Here is a 6,951-nt window from a genome sequence, read left to right on the forward strand (position 1 = left end):
TTAATTAACCTGGATCTCCGAGATATCTTAGACACTGAGCCAACAACCAGGCAGCATACACCAGCTGATATGAGGCCACAGACACATATACAGCAGAAGACTGCCTGGTCTGGACTCAGTCAGAGAAGATGCATCAAACCCTCAAGAAACTGGAGGCCCCAGGGAGTGGAGAGGTCTGGTGGGGTTGGGGTGGGACATCCTCTTGGAGATGGGGGTTGGAGAGGAGGTATGGGATGTGGAACAGTCAGAAGGTGGATCAGGAGGGGGTAAAGTCTGGACTGTAAAAAATGCTTAAAGAATAAATTTAAAAAGGAAAAAAATATGTTCCTTATTTTAAAAATTCCTTGAAATCAAACGTTAAAGCAGATAGGGTCTCTTGATGAAGTGGAAGCTCACAGTTTTGGTTTGGCTCAATGGACAGTAAGCCCTCAGAATTTTCCTGTCTCTGCCCACACCCCACAGTTTGAAGGTTACTGGTATATACTGCTGTGCCAACTTTATATTTATATACTAGAGACTTGAATTCAGATCCTCTTGTTTGCAGGACAAACATTTTTCTCCACTGGCAAATGAAGCTAGTAACACTAGTCATGCTTCCTCCACGCATCTCAAGGTTCTTGCAAAGATTAAATTAGCAAAAGCTTAGTGGGTTTTTGAAAGAAACATGAGTTTGTGACCAGAAGACTCTAGTCCTAGTACTGCTTCACCCACTTTTGCTGTTTTTACTTCTACTAGTCAGTAAGTTGCTTTTGAAAATGCTGCTCTTGTTATTGCTATAGCATTGAGATAATTCTAGAGTAAATCTAACAGCAAGTCATTCACCAATGCAGTAGAGAGCAAAAGTCTACTCACTAAAGTAAAAATCATTTGGTGAGATTTAGAAATTTGGAAATATTAGTCTTCTTACAGATTAGGATCTGTACCTCATACTTTTACTCCTACTGGATATATCAAGATGCCTTTCACTCCACACAGGGGAAAATTATCCACATGCCACCTGAGACTATTGGAGCATCATAGAAGTAGCAGTTTGAGAACCAATTGACTGATTTCTCAATTCTGTGTGAGTCATCAGTGGGCTTTTCTTTTGAGAAATTTCCCATGGCCCAGCTTCAACTGTGAAAGCCAGAGAAATAAGTGTTTATTGTTTTGATTCTAAGTATTCAGAAATGTTTATTTCCTGTCTATATCTTTTAGAAGAGGTTGTATGTCCTAGACAAAAGTGGGTGTAACCTTGGCTAAGAAATAGGACCCTCCAATGTTAGGCCTGCAGAAAATTGTAATTTAAATGGCAGTGCATCTTGTCTTTTAAAAGCATTAGTCATCCCATTAAATTTGCTCCCAATCTAACTAAATCTCTTAGGTTAGCAGTGGTATTCAAATACTTTATGGGAGAATATCTTTTAGAAAGTACTTTGTGTGCAGCAGTGGATCAATTCTTCTAATAAAATTTAATAGAACCCTACCCCTAGATGAAGAGCTACAGTCAATTAACTACTGTTGAGAGATGGAGAATTTATTTTCTTCAGGAACGAGCCCCCTGATTAATTTCTCCAATACCAAGTGGGCACTCCTAGAAATAAGAACATGCAAGTAACACTGAACAGACTTAGCAGATGTATATGTAATAACACTGGTTAAAGGAGAGGAGGCTGCTAATTTGGCCATGGGAACAGTTGCGGGAGGGGTAGGAGGGAGTAGAGGGAGGGGAGAATTATGTAATTGAATTTTCATTACATAAAAAAGCTGACATCTGAGTTAAAGTCAGCTCCTATTTTGACATTTAGGGATCGACAAACAGAAACTTCACTAGTGATCATGCAGCATAAATAAATGCAGCTGCATCAGCATCTGCTGATAATTAGGGATCTTCAAGGTTTTGTTTAGAAATTCTTTTCTTCTCCCTCCTTAACAGTCATTTGAACAGGTATGAGTCAATACCTCCTTTTTGTTTTAACTTTCCTAGTAATCAGTGATGATAAAAAATCTTCTCATATGGGCAGAGAGGAGAGGGAGCTGGAGAAGTTTGTAGATTGGTTCTGAGGAGTTATTTGCAACTCAATGGAACAAGCAAGGGATCACTTACACCTGAGAAGAACTACTGAATAGCACCTGCCAGAGGTAGAAGTCCAGGTCAAATGTAGAAGGACAGTCTTAATGAGCAACCAGGAATGCCACTTGTACCCCCATGATGTTTTCAGCAGCAGCAGCAAGTTCCTGTGAAGGATTTTCAGGCAGAACTGAGGCAGGTATTCTTAGCAGACACACTAAGAGGTGGTTAAAGCAGTACTGGAATGTCTAGGTGGTGGAAGTCAAAGAAAGACGCATCCACTGTTCGTGAAACTTTGGTCAAGCTTACATTGTGTCTAAGAGTCTGCATCAAACCTTTATTTATAGCCCCCCGCCCAAGTATTAAGGATCTTTGTAATTGTACTATTAAGAATGGCTATGGTGGAACAGCAATCATGACTGTGGGTAAGAGGAGCAAGATGCTACAGCACATTGACTATAGAATGAGATGTATTCTGCAAGATGGAAGAATCTTCATTGACACCTATAAGGCTTTTGACAAGCATATGAATTTGATCCTGTTTGATTGTGATGAGTTCAGGAAGATCAAGCCAAAGAATGCAAAATAGAGCATGAAGACAAAAACCAGGTTTTGGGTCTAGTCTTGCTATGTGAGAACTTGTTTTCCATGACTGTGACACATTGCTAATGTGTCACTTGTTGGTGCTGCAGGTGGCCCTGGGGTTGGGAGGGAAGATGCCAGAGGAGTACCAGCTGGTGTACTTATTCCCCAAGCTCCTGCTGGATTAGCAGGCCCTGTCAGAGGAGTTGGAGGCCCATCCCAGCAGGTCATGACTCCACCCAGAAGATGAACTGTAGCAGCTGCTGCTGTTGCTGCTACTGCCAGCATTTCTGGAGCCCCTACTCGGTATCCACCAGCATGGGAAACTCCATCTCCATTTGTAGGCAGAGCAACCCCACCTCCAGTAATTATGGCCTCTTCACCTGGTATAAGACCCATGGGCACACCAATTGGCCTTCCCTCTGCTTGAGGGACACCTATAGGCATGCAAACTCAAGGAATGAGACCCCCTTCCACCAGGAATTAGCAGCCCACTTCTCCTAGGAATATGTCTACTAAAGACCCTAAGATATAGTTCATAAATATCAGTCCTTCTTTTTCCCTCTAATTCATCTTGTGAAATTGTGTAGCCTGCAAGGTCTTTGGCCCCTCTTACTGAATTAACTATAGAAAATAAATACATAGAGCAATTGAAAAAAAACCTTTTTGTTTGCTCACCATATTATATCTTTGTTACAGAATGTCAAAGTCATTTTCTAATTTTATTTTATTTTATTTTATATATATTTTTTGGTTTTACGAGACAGGGTTTCTCTGTGTAGCCCTGGCTGTCCTGGAACTCACTCTGTAGACCAGGCTGGTCTCAAACTCAGAAATCTGCCTGCCTCTGCCTCCTGAGTGCTGGGATTAAAGGCGTGTGCCACCACCGCCCGTCCATTTTCTAATTTTAATTTTTAAAATTCTATCTCTATCTGTCTATCATCTCCTCTATTTTCTACCTACCTGTCAGCTATGTACATATGTACTTATCTATCTATCTATCTATCTATCTTCATCATCATCATCATCATCATCTATGGTGGGCTGAATAAAAATGGCCCTTTAGGCCCATAAAGAGTAACACTATTAGGAGGAATGGCCTTGTTGGAGTATGTGTAGCTTTGTTGGAGAAAGTGTGTCACTAGTGGGTGGGATTTGAAGTCTTGGAAGCTCAGGCTTAGCCAGTATAATACTATCACTTCCTACCACCGGAGGACCCAGATGTAGAATTCAGCTCCCTCTCTAGTACCATGCCTGCCTACATGCCACCATGCATTCTGCATAATGAACTAAGCCTCAGAACTGGAAGTCATCCCCAATTAAATTTTTTTATAAGAGTTGCCATGGTCATGGTGTCTCTTTACAACAACAAAACCCTAGATAAGTTATTGTCTACCATTGTATCTATCTATCTATCTATCTATCTATCTATCTATCTATCTATCCTCTATGTATCTAGGTAACTATGTATCTCTGTATGTATGAATATCTATATCATATATTTATATATCTATGTGTATCTTTCTTTCCTTCCTTTTCTTCCTTTCTCTCTCTCTCTCTCTCTCTCTCTCTCTCTCTCTCTCTCTTTGTCCCATTTCTTTTATTTTATTTTATAAATTCTTGAAGATTTGTTTATTTTGTCATTTCTTGTGTATGAGTTTTATGCCTGCATGTATGTGTATACACTGTGTGCATGCCTGGCACCTGTGGAGGTCAGGGAGAAGCAGCAAATCCCCTAGAACTGGAGTCACAGATGGTAGTGAGCTGCTGAAAATTGAACCCAGTTCCTCTGTAAGTACAAGTGCTCTTAACTCCCAAGCCATCTCTCCAGCCTTGTTTATTTTGTTTATGAGTTGTAGAATTTCTTTGTGTATTTTGGTTATGAACCCACTATTAGATATAGTATTTGATAATATTTTCTTCTCATTTGGAAGTTGCTGTTTCTCTTTCTTTCCTTCTTCCTTCCTTTCTTCCTTTCTTTCTTTCTTTCTTTCTTTCTCTCTCTCTCTCTCTCTCTCTCTCTCTCTCTCTCTCTCTCTCTCTCTTTCTTTCTTTATTTATTTTTTTCATTCAGAGCTTTTTGTTTTTTATGTCCTTTATTGTCTATGCATTTGATGTCATAGTCATGAAATCATTGCCAATACCAATGCCATGCTGCTCTTTCCTATGTTTTGCCCACCAGGATTTTCACAGTCTATATTTAAGTCTTTTAACACATTTTCAGTTGATTTTGCCTATGATGTAAGATGAGGATTCAATTTCAAAAGTTTGCATGTGAATATCTAGTTATTATAAAAATTTTGCTGTTGCTAACTTTTCCCTTTGTGTATGTCTGGCTCTCTTAGTGAAGGCTAATTAACTACTATAGCTGTAGTTTTTTTCCCTTTCTTTTTGTTATGTTTCACTTTTCTATATATTTGCAAAGTGCTGTTTTGATTCCTAGAATTTTATTGCATTTTTTAATTGACTGTTTAGATAGTGTACAAATAATGGATTTCTGGCTAGGGAGATTGCTTGGTGGTTAAAGTACTTGCTGCATAAATGAAAAAACCTCCCGGGATTTCAGGAGGTTGGCCTACACATAATTCCAGGCGAAGAAGGCAGAGCAAGAGGATCCCCAGAACAAGCTAGCTAGGGAGGCTAGCCCCTATCTAGCTCTGGGTTTGGTTGAGACCTTGCCTCGAAGAACACGTTGGTGGAAGAGGGAAAATTTTCACCTCAAACTTGAGGCTCCATTTGCACATGTACATGCTTGAGGATCAAAGTCAGGTTGGGCCTTTACCCCTTGAGTCATCGTTCCAGTCCCATTTTCCATTTTTAAATGTTCCCCTTATTACTATTTTATGTGTGTCAGTATTTTGCTGCATGTATACCTGTGTACCACAAAGGCCACAAAATATGTTAGATCCTTTAGAACTGGAGTTACAAACAACTTGGAGTGCTGGGAATCAAACCCAGGTACTCTTAACTGCTGAGCTATCTCTCTAGCCCCTTAGGTAGCTCATCCTTAAACAATAGAATCCTTCCCATGACGGTGTTCTGCAAGAGCTCTCCAAGTCAGGAAGTGTCAATATGGAATCCTCCAATACTGAACTGTCCCACAGAGATATCAATGTCTCCCTTGAACCTGAACTGAACTTGAGGCTTATAAGAGATGTGGGATTGTTTTGTGCATGGGCTGTAGTCTCCTCACTAGAGATCCCTGCTTTATGAATGAGCCTTCTTCTATCTCCTTCTCATGGCTCCAAGTGAAGGTGGAGCTCTAATACACTTGGCTTTTTTCCTCCACATTGCCAATGCTCTTTCTCTATTTCTCTCTTTGTAATAGTCGATTTTTTCTCTCTCTTTTTCTTCACTATGTCATATGTCACTATGTCTAGTCTTCTACCTTTCCTGGATATCTCTATCATATGTTTTCAAGTCAGGAAGTATGATGTTTCAATCTCTCATCATTCTCCAAGTTATTTTGTATATTTCAGGCCTTTTGTGGTTCTGGATAAAATTTTGGGTGTATTTTCATATTTCTGAATAAATTCTTAGGGATTTTACTAGGAACAAACAGTATAAATTTTATAGATTGCTTTGAGAACTATATGTGTTTTATCCTCTAATCCATGAACATAGTATATCATTTCACTTATTTATGTTTAGTTTCATTAGCAAAATTTTGATGATTTTCAGTATACACACATTTCTCTTCCTTGTTTAAGCTTAGTCACAGTAGTTTCATATTAAAAATATTATTGTGATATTGGTCATTGTCACATTAGAAACAACTGATTTTGTACTGAGTGACTTTACTGTTTTTTTTTTATTGAAAATAGATTTTTCTCTCATACAATACATCCTAACCATAGTTTACCCTCCCTCCACTCTTCCCAGCTACCTGTCCCTTCAGATCTACTCTCCATCTGGTCTGTTTCCTCTTTAGAAAACAGCAGGCTGCCAAGATATGGCAGCCATTTTGTTTTAGCTATTTTATTATATAATCATTACAATTTTCTACAATTAAGATGATGTCATCTGTTGGCATTTAATCTAGGGTCCAGCCCACAGTAACTTGGCAACCTCACTATAAAACAGGCTGCTTACCTCCTCCTCTCTCTCTCTTGCCCTCTTGCTCTTGCTCTCTTACCCTCTTCCTCCTCTCTCCCCATTCCCCCCTCCCCTCTCCACATGCTCATGGCTGGCCTCCTCGTCCTCTTCCTTCTTCTCCTTCTCCTTCTTCTCCTTCTCCTCCTTTTCCTTCTCCTTCTCCTCCTTTTCCTTCTCCTTCTTTTCCTTCTCCTTCTTTTCCTTCTTCTCCTTCTCCTTCTTCT

At 39.7% G+C, this 6,951-nt stretch overlaps 2 pseudogenes; both read left to right on the forward strand.

The window, feature by feature from the left end:
* The first annotated feature begins 2,061 nt into the window (after positions 1-2,061).
* LOC117694855 (SNRPN upstream reading frame protein pseudogene) lies at positions 2,062-2,282 on the forward strand (annotated as a pseudogene).
* Positions 2,283-2,465: 183 nt separating this feature from the next.
* On the forward strand, positions 2,466-3,119 carry LOC117694985 (small nuclear ribonucleoprotein-associated protein B pseudogene; annotated as a pseudogene).
* Positions 3,120-6,951: the final 3,832 nt, after the last annotated feature.

The sequence above is a fragment of the Arvicanthis niloticus genome, chromosome X, assembly GCF_011762505.2.
Source record: "Arvicanthis niloticus isolate mArvNil1 chromosome X, mArvNil1.pat.X, whole genome shotgun sequence".
Classification (NCBI taxonomy): Eukaryota; Metazoa; Chordata; class Mammalia; order Rodentia; family Muridae; genus Arvicanthis; species Arvicanthis niloticus.